Raw genomic sequence first — 16,053 nt, forward strand, 5'->3', positions numbered from 1 at the left:
TTGGCTCTTTATTTACTTAAAAAACATGTAGATATGTTCTTCACAAAATTTATCAAATTTAATTCTTAGTTTTAAAGATTGAAACTTTAAAAAATATTAAAATAATCAGACAGATATTATTACATTATGGGGTCCCGAAAAGCTTTTGTAAACGTGGAAAACAAGAAGACAAAGTTTGGCAGACTTAATGGACAAAGAGATTAGGAGCCAGCTTATGTAAAGAAGACCAACAAATCAACAAGAAAAAGACAAACAATTCAATAGACAAATGAGCAAAATACTTAAAGGGGTCCTTCACAAATGAGAAAAATCAAAAAGCCAATTAAACATTGGAAAAATGGCTCATTCTCATTAAGACTGCAGGAAATAAAAATTAAAACCAACACGAGAACTGACACCCTCCGGATTGGCAAAAATATGGAAGTCTGACAATAACAAATATTGGCAGAGATTTGGTAAGTGGGATATCACATACCCCCTGGTTATAGTAAAATTGTTAGAAAAGCAAAGGTAGTGGTCCCTAAAAGAACGAAGAGCACACAAATCCTACAACTCACAAATTTCATATGCAAGTCTTTGCCCAGAGAAACTCTTCAAGACATGTGCAAAAGTATATCACATCATTATTTGCAATAGTTACAACTGGGAAAAACACAAATATTCATCAATACAGGAGCCTTAAAAATAAACTATGTATATTTATGTATCAACATGGATACATTTCAAAACAATGCTGAGTTTAAATAACAAGTTACCAAATAAAACCATGATAGTATTTATGAATTTTTAATGTACACAAAACAATACCAGATAGTTTTTATAGTATCTACATCTCCAAGTAAAATATTTTTTTGTAACCTCCTAAGATTGTACAAAATTCGCTATAGTAACTTATACATGTGAAGGGAGGCAAACAGGCCTGGATACAGGTGACAAAGAGATCAACATCATGTTTACATTTTTATTTTATGTAAAATTCTTAAAACTTAGGGCACACATATTAAAATGCAATTTTTATGCATCTCAGTCAGGACCCAGTTGGTTTAGAAGAAGAGGGTATTCTTGGCTCACATGCCCAAGACCAGAGCCAGGCAAGTTCCTGCATAAGCTTCATCCAGTGGTCGGCTCCATCTTTCTGTCATTCTCCCAGGCCTGACTCCTCTATTAGTGAGCTTCATCCATTGTCTGGCTTGTCTCGTGGCAGAAAATGGCTGCAAAGGATCCAGTCTTCTCATCTTCACAGGACGCTATCCCTGGCCCAGAATTTCTAGCAAGTATTTCAAGAGTCGCTTTAATGAGATTCCATAGGTCACCTACCTGCCTCTAAACATGTAGCCGTGGGCCCCGGGGTGAGGGTAGGGACTGTGAAGGAAGATATGCACCAAGAGGTCACCAGAAGATGAAAGCTACCTGGGGCTTCAATTTGTTCATACTCCAATTTCAAATTAATTCTTACGACTTTACAAATTGTAGTAGGTATCAAAGGGACAATAGGTTGACACTGTTTTCCAAAGACTGTGAGGCCAAGGTGTTGGTTTACCAAAGAATGGGTTGAAGGCCATCAGAGGGAGGCCCTGGCCATGGAGAAGAGTCGCAGTCCGGTCCGGGAGAAGGCTTGCATCGAGCCCTGGTCCTACAGCTCCCAGAAACCTCTTCCCTCCCCTTTAGAGTGAAAGGGCAAGTGTAAGTCTCCAGAAGTCTCATTTTGTCCTTTTAAATACAGGTTAGAAGACCATGTGGATTGCTCTATTCTCAGAGACAACACCTTACACACAAGGTAATTTAGCTCCCAGTGTTGACTCATCAAGAAGGAAAAACTGCGGCCATTAACATCTAATTTAAATTACTTTATAATGAACGAAAATTTTCCAATTTGTAAAATGAGTGCACAAAGTGAAAACTAAATAGAACATTGTCAATATCTAAAGCTCATTTTAATTAGAGCACATTTTAAAAAAATTATTTTTCCCAGACTTTGCCAAAAAAAAAAAAAATGAGCAGCTTGAAAACTCTTCTCCAGGACTTGCCCCTTTGGCAATTCCATGTCATTCTCTGTGTTCCATGCTCCTTTTGATAACCTGGCCATGAATAAAATATTAATTAGTGTTTTAATTAAAAGGGCCACAAATAAATGGGCTGGCCAAACAAAGGTAAAGGTGCTACACAGAACTCACATCACGGTTGAGCAAGGAGAAGACATAGAACATTAAAGAATGAAGACTTGGGGAAGGACGGATATGAAAAGCTCTCCATCCCTGAGCTTGGGGACAGGCAGGTGACACTTTCCTGCATGGTGGCATGCCTTGGATGAAGCACCCTGAGGTGGAGAGTTCCTTCTGGCACAGTTGGCAGATACCGACTGCGATATATTTCCTTTGCTGGATACAGAGAAATTAATTTGCCGTATGACTGCAACTTACACCTTTAAAGAGAAATCATTTTAAATCACCATTTTTTTTTAGCCTCGACAAGAAAGGCTCTAGAAAAATTTGAATGTTTCTTAACGAGGCAGGGCTCATCTATTCTGGGACTATCTGGTACACAGCTTCGAGACTGCCTTTGAGTTTTGTCTCCATCCCTGTGTCAGCCTGCCAGCCATCACTTCTGTTGTCATGGTGCCACCTTCTAAAAGTCCTCTCAGATTCCTTCCAGCCTGATGCTTCCAGCGGACCAGGAGCAGGGAAAGCGAGATCATTATGAACTGAATGTGAAAGCAGGGTCAATGACAATGAGCTCGGCTTCCCTGCTGGTCTCTGGAACAGTTACTTCAAGGCTTCAGAAGTGGCCCGCCTTCCTACTAAGGGCCGGGGCATGCAGCGCAGCCCCAAACCCAGCCCTCTCCCTTACCGGCTGAGTGACCTGGAACATGGCTCACTTAATCTCTCAGGGCCTTGGTTGCTCATCTGTAAAATGGGGGAAATACTGGGACCTACCCCATAATGAGTATCACAGCACATGGAGTGCCTGCACCAGCTGCCGTTACTGGGACGTTAGGGCTGGATTTGGGGATGGAGTCTACGGCCATACCACCCTGAACGTGCCCGATCTGGTCTGGATTTGGGGATGGAGAGTGGGGTTGGGGAGGGGCGGGTGCGGGGGGCAGGTACAGAGGTAAGAAAGAAGTTTAAGCTACTTAAAACCTGTGCTCTTAATTAACAGAACTTCTCAAAAAAAGATTTTTGACATTTTACTCAATTGAAATCTGTAACCACCTTAAAGTGCGTTGCAGGGGCACCTGGGTGGCTCAGTCGGTGAAGCATCTGACTCTTGGTTTAGGCTCAGGACATGATCTCAGGATCATGAGATCAAGCCCCGCATCAGGCTCTGTGCTCAGCATGGAGTCTGCTTAAGATTCTGTATCCCTACGCCCCTCCCCCTGCTTGCACTCAAATAAATAAATAAATAAATAAAGTGCATTACAAATACAACTGTAAACCCTGTGCCTCTCCCTGGTCTCAGTTTCCTGCCCCAGCTGTTTGGGGTGTCTCCTCCCTTCCTCCAACACTATCTGCTGAATATCTACCAAGTGCTGGTCCTGTACCAGGCACCAGAGCTCAGAGCCAGCCCTTGCCTCATGGATCATACGGTCTAGGAAGGCAGACAGATGGGGCCAAGCAGTTACACCTGCGGCAAGCACAGCAAAAGGGAGGTGCCTGTGCACTGGGAAGAGCATGTCTGGGACCTCACCTCATCCGTTCATTTTTTCCGCAGCCTGAGATATGAGTTGACCTTGGTTAGGCTGAGGTGGCAGGAGGTGTTGCAGGGGGGAGGGGTAGGTGCAGCGCAGGAAGAGACCTGAGGTGCAGGAGCCCTGAAGGGGGAGTGAGCATGGCCAGAGCTGTTGTGGGAAAAAAAGAGTAAGGTGTGATGATGATGGTGGAGAGGCGGGCGTCGGCCAGGGCCATGTGGGGCACCATGGGGGTTTAGCCCTTCATTCTAAATATCTTTAGAAACTATGGAAAAATGAAAATACATATACTTGATATTTCACCCAGTTTTATTCATTTACCTAAGAATTTGGGAAAACCAGAGATGTTTGCTTTACCAAGTTCAAGGCAAGGAAGTTTTCAAGGAAATAATACAGAATCAAAAGCCACTGAGTAATGTATTTCCTTGGACATCTATAAATCTGATGGGTATCATTTTCCTAAGTTCATTTTTCTACCTTAAAGGATAACAATTCAGAAGCCCCGCCAGACTGCATTCATGGTTCAGAGAACTCTTTAAGCCCATTTATGTGGGGGGAGATCTTGAAATCTTTCCAAAAATGTGAGTGTATAAATTAGAGCTGCAGAAGATGTGCCTCTCCTTGTAATATGCTCTTGTGTGACAGACTCTACTTCCCTCAACTCTGGATGCCTCTGCTCAGGGCTGGGCAGGAGCTCTCTTTTTTGATCAATCTTCTTCCTTGCCCCTATTTTTCTTTCAGATATCCTGTCATTTGATTTTAATTGCATCCATGCTCTTGTCTGCTTACTCAAAACAGCTGAATAAGAAAAGGACCGTCTTGTGCCGCATCCTGAAATCTATGTTCTCTGGAAATAAATGCTACCAGGTCTGCTTACAGATTAGGTCCCTGCTAGGACATCCACACAGCCCGGGGTCTCTCAAAAACCTCTCAATCTCTGAAAAGCACTAATTTCACCTTTTTTTTTTTTCTGGATGAGTGTTTTTCTTTTGCAAAGTAAGAAAGTATAAGGCCAAGAAGCTTTGCAATACTCTTCATGAAAAAAAAAAAAAAAAAGATGGGAAATTGATCCCAGGGTTTATGTAGACCTCCTTCAGCACCTGCCTCCTACCTCCCGCCAGAGTCCCCGCGAAGCCATGGAGTGGCCTATGCTATCCTCCCAGCTTATGCCAATTCTCCTCAACTTAAAGTAAAACAAAATAAATTGATTTAAAGATGTCCTACTTTCCAAGATCTACAGACTGTCTGCAGAACATTAAAGGAAATTGGCTATCAGCCAAAAGTTTCTCCAAATCACCTCTTAAATATTTTCTGGCCAGAACAATGTATAAAGCCCACACTGTCATCCCAGAGAAGGAAAGACGGATGCTCTCCTGTTGCTCAGAGCCTCTGTTTGGCCCCAAAGCCCCCAGGTACTGTTAAGTTTTATTGTGATCCAATACCCATCTGCCAGACTGGAGCCTTGGGGTGCTTTCAATGCCAAATTTATACAGGCTGATATTTGCATGCAAATATGTAGCTAGAAATGAATACTATAATTAGCATCCATAGAATTTGCAGGTCTCTGTTCTTTAAGCCTCCTGCACAATTTGGGTAGACACACAAGTTGTGGATTGAAGTGTAGATTTTTCTCATTTGATCAAACACCATTGTAGCCTTGGTCTGAGGACAATTACAACCAGATTTGATCCTAAATGTGAAGACATAGACATTCAGAGATCTCATGTTTATTTAGGGAAATTTCATTCAGTCGGAGAGTCTGGAAGGTCAGACTTATAAATAAGGAGTAACAAAAAGGAGGAATAGTCTGCTCCGAAAAGCTCTTGAGACAATAAGTGAATATAATCAAAGGAAACCCATCGTTTTCTATCACCTGTGTCAGGTCTTAAATCTGGGTCGCAGTCCAGTAATTAGGTGAAACAATTAAAACCTGGATGTTTTTGTAAAGGAAACCAGCAAGAATTAATTCAAACTTAATTGAAGTGAGGCAGCCGCTCTCTTAGATGAGTTGACTAGAGACGAACGGGGGCTTTGCTCCACTTGAGAAATGGGAGGGGGCTCAGGTGACTCCGGAGAGATCCCCCTCACCCCATGCTGGCTTTCATGGGGAGGCAGTCCTTTCTGGCATGGAATGAATGAATGATGAATGATGAATGGTGAATGAATGAATGAATGAGTGAATGAGTGAGTGAGTGAATGGATGAGTGAGTGAATGAATATGAATATGAATATGGCAAAATTTAGCCTGACTCCCTATTTGTTTCTGGATTGGGATATTATGTAGATTCACTGACTGTGCACAGATGTATCAGACCTATGGCCCAAAGCACATTTTAATACATACAACACAAGGTCTATATAACGTCAGTGAAAACTAAGGTGCACCAAGGTGTGATTGTGGAGGGCAGGCTGCTTCATGCAGGGACTCCGATTCCATCCTGCTTGTCATCTTCACCCCGTGCCCAGTGCCTGGCACAGAGCAAGAGGCCTGCGCCAACTTCTTGATAAAACCATGCATAGTCTTCCTTTTGTGAGCTCCCCCTTAGATATAAACTTGTGTCCTTATTAAACTCTGGGATTTGTTGGCTCTTCCTTTTCAATTGGCTGATAAGTAAATCAATTAGATGGAGCGCTATGCTATGGGAAAACAAAGGGAAAGCTTATGAAAATCAAGTTGAAATAAAAGTAAAAAGTAATAATATCTTTGTTCAAGGCTGTGTTCAAAATCTGCCTGGGACCTTTCCTCTAGACTCACTTTCTCACTTGTTACTCTAATTCAACAGCATCTCTGCTAAACATGGGGTGCACACACCCAGCCGACGGGGCCACATTTGGGAGAGTGGTCTTTGAGTCGGAACAAAGATGCTCCCAAGGAAATGACCCACTATGGGTATAGACACTGTTTGGACTCACTTGAAAAACCTTCAAAGCCTCATTAAAGAACCTCTTATGGAATGAATGTTTGTGTCCCCCCTGCAATTCCCATGGTGAAGCCTAACGCCCAATGTGACGGTGGTAGGAGCTGGGTCTTTGGAGGTGATGTGTCATGAGGGTGGAGCCCTCGTGAATGGGTTGAATGGCCTCATAAGAAGAGACAGGAGAGAGTGCTTGTTCTCTCTGCTGTCCACTATGAGAAGACACAGCAAGAAGACGGCCATGTGCAAGCCAGGAGGAGGGTCCTCACTGGACGCTGGCTCTGGCAGCCCCTGATTCCTGCACTTTCTCATCTCCAGAACTGTAAGACATGATTGTTGCTGCGTAAGCCCCCCATCTGTGGTAATTTGTTCTAGCAGACAGAGGAATGAAGGCAGAGCCCATCCCCAGTATGTTGGAAGGTGGACCGGGCTGGGCAGGGGACAAACCACAGCCTCCTGGCAAAAGGCAAAGAGAGTGCTCTTCATGTGTAGTCTGGTTAACGTGTTTTCAACACTGACACCTCCCGAAAGCAATTGGAAAACCCAGTACCAATAACCCCCTTTAGACAGCAGGGTAGGGAGAAGACAGAGTTGCAACGGGCAGAAATAAATGCTCTTCCAAGATTAACCAGGCAACCCAGGGACGGTCTGGCCTCCCAAAGTCTATCCGAGGCTCTTCACTTCGCAGGCCATCCACTTCATCCAGCATGTGGCTGGGTTTCATCTCTGCGCTGATGCCAATGAGGCCAAGCATCTACTAATCTTCGCTACAGTCCCCGTGAACTAGTTCAGCATGAAGGATGACAGTCCCAAGTCCTGGGGGCACTGTGATCCTGGCATCTCAAGAGTAAGAAATAACTTTCCCTCTTTTGCTGGCCCTTGGTCACCAGAGGCAAGGCAGTCTTCTTGGTGGGAAAGGACTGGTCGTTACCTGTCATGCACAGCTGTCGTGGCCTTTGTCAACTGTCCTGAGTAGATGGGGGGCGGGGGCACGGTCTGGAAGTGAGAGGGGTTGGCAGTTGGAAAACAGGCTCAGCGCGGGGAGAACGCGGAGGACACTTATCAGAACTGGGCAGGTTCTGCCAGATCGCATACTGCTCACTCGGCTTCTTGACGAGCGCTTCTTCATTCCATCTGTTGAATGGAAGCCTTGGTTATTTTCATTCTGAAGTCACTCAGAATGACACATCCCTGTCTCTCTGTGCATCTTAGTCACCATGCCACTTGGTGACACGCATAAAGCAGGCCCCACGCAGCACGCCCTCCAGTGCCCAAATTCCAGATGGGGCCCTCTGACCCCGCACAGCGTGCTGCACATTCCCACGGATGTCCGTGGAATTTTCACGAAGAGCACCACGAGTTGATAAAGACCGAGGGGCGCTTCTTACCTCTGACAGTGAAATTTATGGGTCCAGCCTGGGGATTTATTCCTGCCTCCCCGTCCCCTCCCCTACTTAAGTGATAGGAACAACTGGAACAAGACTCTGGGGTTTCATGCTGTCAAAAAAATTCTTAATGAAATTAAAACCCTCACACTCTAACTAATGCTATTTCTGGCTGTGGAGCTGGATGCTGCAGATGTGTGACTCTCTCCACACGTCTGTCGGCCTGGTGGCTCCACGTCAAAGGAGCTGCTACATGTCAGCGATTTGCCCCAGGGAATATGGGTGGAATATTTTATACCTGAAGTGGCCTTATTTTCAGGCAATGGCGTACCATGAAACGCAACTCCACTGTGTGTGCGGGAAGAAATGCCACTTGAAAAACAAGGTAGGGACATGGTGGGAAGGGAGCCAGCAGGAAAATGCCCTTGGAATAAAAAAGCATGTCCAATAATCTCCATTTCTAATTCTGAAATTTTGGAGGAGCCTCCCCGCACACTGCGATCTCTTGCTTTCCCTTAAACAGCCCTTTGTCGATCTGCTGCGAAGCCCTGCTTCCAGGGCTGTCCACACCAACATTCCGAAAACCATATTTTCAGATGGAGTTGGAGGTTACAAAGGTACCAGCATTCATTAGGGGCTTGCGGTTCTCGCTCAACGGCCCCCCGACCCTATTAAAAAAAAAAAAAAAAGCCCATTTAAAAGAAAAATTGACAAAACGATGCTTTCTTTAAATTCTTATACATTTATTTCTAAACTTCTCTTGATTTTGTGTGTGTGTGTTGGAGTTTGCTTGTTTATTTTAAAGAAGAATTTTCTCTCCACCAAAGGCAAATGATTCCAAATAAATAAAGAGTAAATTCCACCTCAAAACCCGAGCCTTCTTTTATGCACAAGACTCGCCAAATGCCTTACCCCGCCCGGAACACAAATGTCAAGTCTGGTTCATTTAAAATGAAAATTCGTGCAGTGGAACTTACTTTATCTGTTCGCTCTTCCTTCGCATGTCCCCAAATAGTATTAAAATGCTTTATGCAGAGAGGTACATGTCGCTTTTCGAATCATTCCTTTTATTTTCTGCTTAAGTGTTTTTGTTAAATGTCACAGAGGTGAGAGTGTTCGCTGTTGGAGTTCATGGACACTCTGAAATGTCTTATTAATTCTTCATAATGCATTGACAGGCAATGCTTAAAAACAAAGCCCGGACGAGCAAGCCGCGGTGAGTCACCCCGGGGGCTGCACGTGGCCCGGCCCCGCCACGGCATGGGGAAGCTCGCTTCTAAACAGGAAAGTCGTTTTTAACCCTGTGTTCTTATTTCAGCGTTCAACTATCTGACTCACATCCCTGGTGCTTGACACTTTGTTTTAATTGAACACATACTATTAAACCCAGACTAAAATTCTGAGTCTCTCAATTACCTGCAATTTTTGTCTTTAAAAGGAAAAAAAAAAAATTAAGGCCAGGGCGTCACCACTGCCCATATTTATTGGGAACCATCTGTTACGCCTCTAATTAAAACCTACTTGTAATGAGCTTGTTAGTGCACAAAATGTGTCAGGTATAGAATATTATTCATGAAGCAGTTGTTTCGGTGGTTGAATGATGCCTTAAAATCCTATTAGTTTTACAAAGTTATGTATTAGTATTTTGACCCAGTATACAAGAGACTTCAGAATGACCTGGCACTCTGCTCTAATATTTTTTTTTCTCTCAAATATGTTGCTATTTCTACCTAATATACAGTCAGATGGCCTCTTATAATTGCAGTATCAAATCTTTGCCTCAATTTTCAACTGCAGGTGATTTCAAATGATTAAAGATGCACAACAGGGAATAAACAAAAATGCTTACATGCAATTATTTTTAATTAGTATTTGGCTATAAAGTGTATGCCTTCATAAAAAAGTCTGTTATTCACATAAACATCTGTTACCATACACACAAGGAAACACTGTAAGTCTGTCATCACATCACCAAAACAGAAACACGGAGGGAGGCTGGGCAGGAAAGCCAGCACTCTGAGTTTTTAAACAAAAGATATAAGTCTAACTGCCAAAACAGACGCAGAGCCACACCTTTAATTAACATCACTCACAATCAAAGGAAGAGCCATTACCAATGGAATTACACTTGAAAATGTTAAAATAGATGGAATTATTCTTTGAAAACAATGGAATCTCTGTGCACAAGACAATTTCAAATTCTTTTCCTAATTTTGCACCCATGCACATAATCAAACGGCTTCCTGTTTGCATGCTCTCCACTGGCCGCTAATTTTCCAGCCTCTCTGCTCTCTTTATTTCTGTTCATTAACACATCCAAACTTTGCGAGATGCAGCAGCTGAAGTCCCAAATGTCAAATATTGGCCTTGTTTCACCAAAGCCTCCAGCAAGGGGGAAAATATCTGTATTTTAAGTGAGTGTGCCCCCACCAAGCGCAGGGAGAGAGATACCAGGAAATAAATTAATACTGCCGTACCCGCCGTAATTGATAGGTGCAGATAAGGCTGCTCTGTGGAATACAAGAGGCAAAGGAAGGGGAGGTGTGAGAATATCTTGCCCGTGAATTACCGAATCCGTGGGAATTACTGGGCTCCAGTGGGCTGAAGCGCTTGGAAACGCACAGCTCCAAGACCACCCCTGTGACCCGAGTTAACACATTCCGCTCACAGTCCAAAAAGCTGCAGCTTTTATTAAACGCACAATTCACGCGCCAGAAGAACTTATCTTCATTTGCATGAAAATGCAAACAATAATTTAATTGAATCACACAAATCTGTTGCTGGGCTCGGTTGTCTGTGCTCAAATTAGGCAGGACTCATGACCCCTGGCTGTGCTCCCTTAGGGACCAATGAGCAGTTGTTATTGTAATGCCCCCTGCACCAGGCACCTGCTTGGCCCTTCCAAGGTGATGTTCCCGGGCCTCACCTGGGCACGGCACCCCGGAGATTCTTACGAGGCTGTCTTGTTGATATCGGAAGGCACACGGCCAAGGGCAAGTGGACAAACGGACAGAAGGACTTTGGCATCTTGCCCTCAGTAATTCTAACTGTCCAAATGCAACTCTGACAGTAAGGACAAAGTTGGAGCACCCCATAGTAGGACAGATCCCCAGTGGGCACACCTCCAGGCTGCCCACCCTTCCCACCAGCTAGCCTCCTTCCTTCCTCTTCCATGTGGAAGCCAAGCCCAGAAACGGGCCCGTCTGGGAGGCTGGTATTAACCTGGTGTCACAAAGCCTTTAAAGGCTCGCCGCCCGGCAGCCAAAGACCCCATTCACTCAGTGCAAGCTCACAATCATTAGCAGTCCTGTGTAATTTTAAAATATAACCAAGAACAACTGAAAGGAAGAAATATACGTGGGACTAAATCTATTGATCAAGAGCCCCCCAAAGACAGGCCATAAATAAACTGGCACAATGACCAGAAAAGGCAGATTTTACATTAAGAAGCAGCAAATTCATGGCTGGGGTGAGCCGGGAGCCAGGCCCAAGTGCTCACACACCCTTTCAGGCAGGAAGGTAAAAGATGGCCCCATTCCTCATAGGAAGACACACTGGGCGAGAGCCAGGCTGCCCTTTTGCAAAGCAGCCATTTCTCATGCGGGGAACCCTCATTTTTCAATCGTGCCCACACGCCCGCCTCATCCTTGACGTCACTCCTTCAGCATCGCCTCTCCGTGCGAGAGGGAATTTAACCACTTATGGCCCCGACCACGGGCCTCCCTCCTGGGCTGCAGCCAAAAGCTGAAGGAACGCTGCCTTCCAAAGCACAGGGGTGCCCAGGAGCACACTGCAGGGCCTGGGCCTCCTGGTGCCACCTCATCCTGACGGAGGGAAGGCCGCTGAGCAGGCAGACGGACAGCAGTGCGACCTGGACCTCTCTGCCTTTTGCTGACCTCACGGGGAGAATCAAAACTTTCCTAAGTCGAGAGGCTAAAACCAGACCTGCATTTTGAATGCAAAGGTTTTTCTATTCCTATGTAGACTGTGTTGAAAATGAAATAACAAATAATATGACTACTCAAGGTGAGTCTGAGATCGCCATGTGATAGCATGGGCCCAACTGGCAGAAATTCGTTACTGGCCTAGAAAATTCCTGCTAGTATTCCCAGCTGGGCTAGAACTACGGTCGGGAGAATAAAATCCTCATCTTGGGCACAAATTTGAGAGGGTGGCAAAAAATTCCATAATTGGTACGTAGTATTTTTAAAAAGTCAGAATCAATGCAAGTCGATCAACAATAGTGCTATGTCAAACCATACTGAAGCCCGAAGCAAGAAGAAATATCCTCGATGCTGACCCGCTTTCCACAGAAAATTTTGGTATTTGATTCATGTTGGATTTTTGGCATTCATTTTGATTTTTTAAATATTGCATTAAAGTCTTAGACATCTCCATTGCTAGTTTCTGAAGCCTGTTCAATTTTGTGCTCAAAGCAAGTGCCTCACCATCTCACTCTGGTCTGAGTTCTGATGCCCGGTCTGGAGGAAGCCCCACCTTGCTTAGTGCAATTTGGCCGATGTACAAATGCTCACTCTAATTCCTGAGATCAGATGCCTCCCTCCGGTGTCGCAATAGCTACGTTTGTTTGGATTCTTCTGCATGCACCTTATACTTCTGAAGATTGCGTAAAGTTTTACTAACTACAAGAGCACTACCAACATATCTATGCCTTTCCTGGTTTTATAGAGAGCAGGATGTGTTTTCTTTGCAGAGAACTTAGGCATCTTCGGTTCTAGTGCAATCTCTTCTCTACCAGTTATTTTCTGATATTTGTACTCACTGTGTTAATTTCTTACATGCACACATCACTCAAGGGAATATTGCCAGTACAAAATTAATCAGCATTAAGACGTCTGTTGACATGTGCAGCATTCAAACTGGTAAATCCTCTGATTTTATGGCCATTTATTTTGTCAACAGAGATTGGCTGCGTGGTGTGGAGGCAAAGCCTCTGGCCAGCCTTGGTGTCTGGTCCCCGTTCAGTCTCCTATTGGTGAACCTTGAGCCATGCGTTCAGCCTGCCCACATCTGCCTCCCCTCTGTGCAACTCTGTAGGTTCTCCCTGCCCCGGCTTCCTCCAGCCACTGCACCACTCAGCTGTGTGCAGGCTCTGACCACCTCTGGTCATCTGTGGTGATAGCATCTCCCATCAGAAAGCACTCCAGTCCTCTGGCTTCCTGCCCCAGGCTGCCCAGGAGGACCTGCACGGCACTCACACAAGCACATCTGAGAGAACAGGGTCGTGCACACCCTCAGGGCCACCCTTGACCACCGGGAGACAGAAACTGTTGGGGGAACCTTCCCTCCCTTGTCCCCCAAATGCCTGTTCCGAGACACTTTCCATAAGGCACCTACAAAATCCTGGCAATCAAGCTCCAGTGCCCACAGACGCCAACAGAATGCCAACACCACTCCGCATTCCTGCCTGTAACTCCCTTTATTCTTGCCTCACTTCCCATGCCCTTCCTCTGTGCCCACGTCCCTCCCCAAATACTCCAGTGAGGCTAAGATATTTGCCTGTAAAAGTGTGGACATTTCCTGGCCGATTTCTTCTTGCTAAGCTAAAACCGAGGTCACATAAATAATGTGTTGTCTTAATATAGGAACTCTGCAAACATGGTGTTATTCGTTCTTATAATCCACACTTTTTCTATCAATCCAGTGTCTCATTATTACATTATTCCATAACTACACGTAGTCATTGTCAATCCAAGGTGACCGACAGTCCACCTTGAACCAAAGCTTCACGCTACTCGCCTTATGTACAGCTACGTGTGTCATGCACATCTTTTAAATCATGCACAGTCCTGGCTAAACAAAAATCAGCTCAAGTAAGTTGCTGCTTTTCTCTGAACTTTACTTTTCTGCTGGGTCACTTGTGCATGAAACTTCCGGATGTGTTCTCTCTTCCCCTACAGTAAAAACACACTGGCCATTTTTACCCATCACTGCCTCTTAAATGGTTAAATTGTCAGTCCTCTGGCTAAATTACAAATTTGTCTCTTTGCACATTTCATCTTTGAATTCCTGCACAGCACCTACAATAATACCTGATAATACTTCCTACTCAATAAATATTGATTGGATTAATTAATTAAAAATTCCAGGAAGCACACAAAAATTTGCTAGAACTAATACATGAATTCAGCAACGTTGCAGGATATAAAATCAATGTGCAGAAATCTGTTCCTTTTCTATACACCAATAACAAAGCAACAGAAAAATAAATCAAGGAATTGATCCCATTTGCAATTGCACCAAAAATAATAAGATACCCAGGAATAAACCTAACTAAAGAGGTAAAAGACCTGTACTTTGAAAACTATGGAACACTTACGAAAGAAATTGAAAAGGCCACAAAGTAATGGAAAAACATCCCATGATCATGGATTGGAAGAACAAACATTGTTAAAATGTCTATACTACCCAAAGCAATCTACACATTTAATACAATCCTTATCAAAATACCACCAGCATTTTCTACAGTACAATCAATCTTAAAGTTTGTATGGAACCACAAAAGACCTCAAATAGCCGAAGCAATCCTGAAAAAGAAAAAGCTGGAGGCATCATGATTCTGGACTTCAAGTTATATTACAAAGCTGTAGTCATCAACACAGTATGGTACTGGCATAAAAACAGACACATAGATCAATGGAACAGAAGAGAAACCCGCAAATGGACACACAACTATATGGTCAGCTAATCTTCAACAAAGCAGGAAAGAATGTCCAATGGGGGAAAAAGTGTCTCTTCAACAAATGGTGTTGGGAAAATTGAACAGTTACATGTAGAAGAATGAAACTAGACCACTTTCTTATACCACACACAAAAATAAATTCAAAGTAGATAAAAGACCAAAATGTGAGACAGGAAACCATCAAAATCTTAGAGGAGAACACAGGCAGCAACCTCTTCGACCTTGGCCAGAGCAACTTCTTGCTAGACATGTCACTGTAGGCAAGGGAAACAAAAGCAAAAATAAACTATTGAGACTTCATCGAGATAAAAAGCTCTGCACAGCAAAGGAAACAACAACAAAAGTAAAAGGCAGCCTATGGAATAGGAGAAGATATTTGCAAATGACATCTCTGATAAAGAGTTTGTATCCAAAATCTATAAAAAACTTATCAAATTCAATACCCAAAAAACAAATAACCCAGTTAAGAAACGGGCAGAAGACATGAATAGACACTTTTCCAAAGAAGACATCCAGATGGCTAACATGTTAGCGAGGATGATGTTAGCCAACGACAGATGTTGGCAAGGATGTGGAGAAAGGGGAACCCTCATGCACTGTGGGTAGGAATGCAAGCTGGTGCAGCCACTCTGCAAAAACAGTATGGAGGGTCCTCAAAAAGTAAAAAATAGAGCTACCATATGACCCAGCAATTGTACTATTAAGCATCTATCCAAAAGGCACAAACATACAGATTCAAAGGGGTACGTGGATGTCTTCTTTGGAAAAGTGTCTATTCATGCCTTCTGCCCATTTCTTAACTGGGTTATTTGTTTTTTGGGTATTGAATTTGATAAGTTTTTTATAGATTTTAGATACAAATTCTTTATCAGAGATGTCATTTGCAAATATCTTCTCCTATTCCATAGGCTGCCTTTTACTTTTGTTGTTGTTTCCTTTGCTGTGCAGAGCTTTTTATCTTGATGAACTCCCAATAGTTTATAATGTTTATAATGGAATATTACTCAGCCATCAAAAAGAATGAAATCTTGTCATTTGAAAGGATGTGGATGGAGCTAGAGTATATTATGCTAAGTGAAAAAAGTCAGTCAGAGAAAGACAAATACCAAATGATGTCACTTATATGAGGAATTTAGGAAAGAAAACAGATGAACATATAGGAAGGGGAGAGAGGAAAACAAGCCATAAGTGACTCTTAAGGATAGAGAACTAACTGAGGGTTGCTGGAGAGAGGTGGGGGGGGACGGGCTACATGAGTGATGGGTATTAAGGAGGGCACTTGATGGAATGTGTACTGGGCGTTGTATGTCAGTGATGAATCACTAAAATCTATCCCTGAAACCAATACTGCACCCTATGCTA

General features: G+C 43.6%; 1 long non-coding RNA gene across 1 annotated transcript; it reads right to left on the reverse strand.

The window, feature by feature from the left end:
• Positions 1–5,406: 5,406 nt before the first annotated feature.
• On the reverse strand, positions 5,407–9,125 carry LOC135364664 (uncharacterized). Its single transcript, XR_010412106.1, has 2 exons — positions 8,966–9,125; positions 5,407–7,737 (listed from the first exon to the last, which is right to left on the reverse strand). It is a non-coding gene; the product is annotated as an uncharacterized LOC135364664 (long non-coding RNA).
• Between the last annotated feature and the right edge of the window lie 6,928 nt (positions 9,126–16,053).

This window comes from Mirounga angustirostris, unplaced genomic scaffold, assembly GCF_029215605.1.
Source record: "Mirounga angustirostris isolate CCGP_5_RB_7025 unplaced genomic scaffold, mMirAng1.0.hap1 SCAF_6, whole genome shotgun sequence".
NCBI classification, from domain to species: Eukaryota; Metazoa; Chordata; class Mammalia; order Carnivora; family Phocidae; genus Mirounga; species Mirounga angustirostris.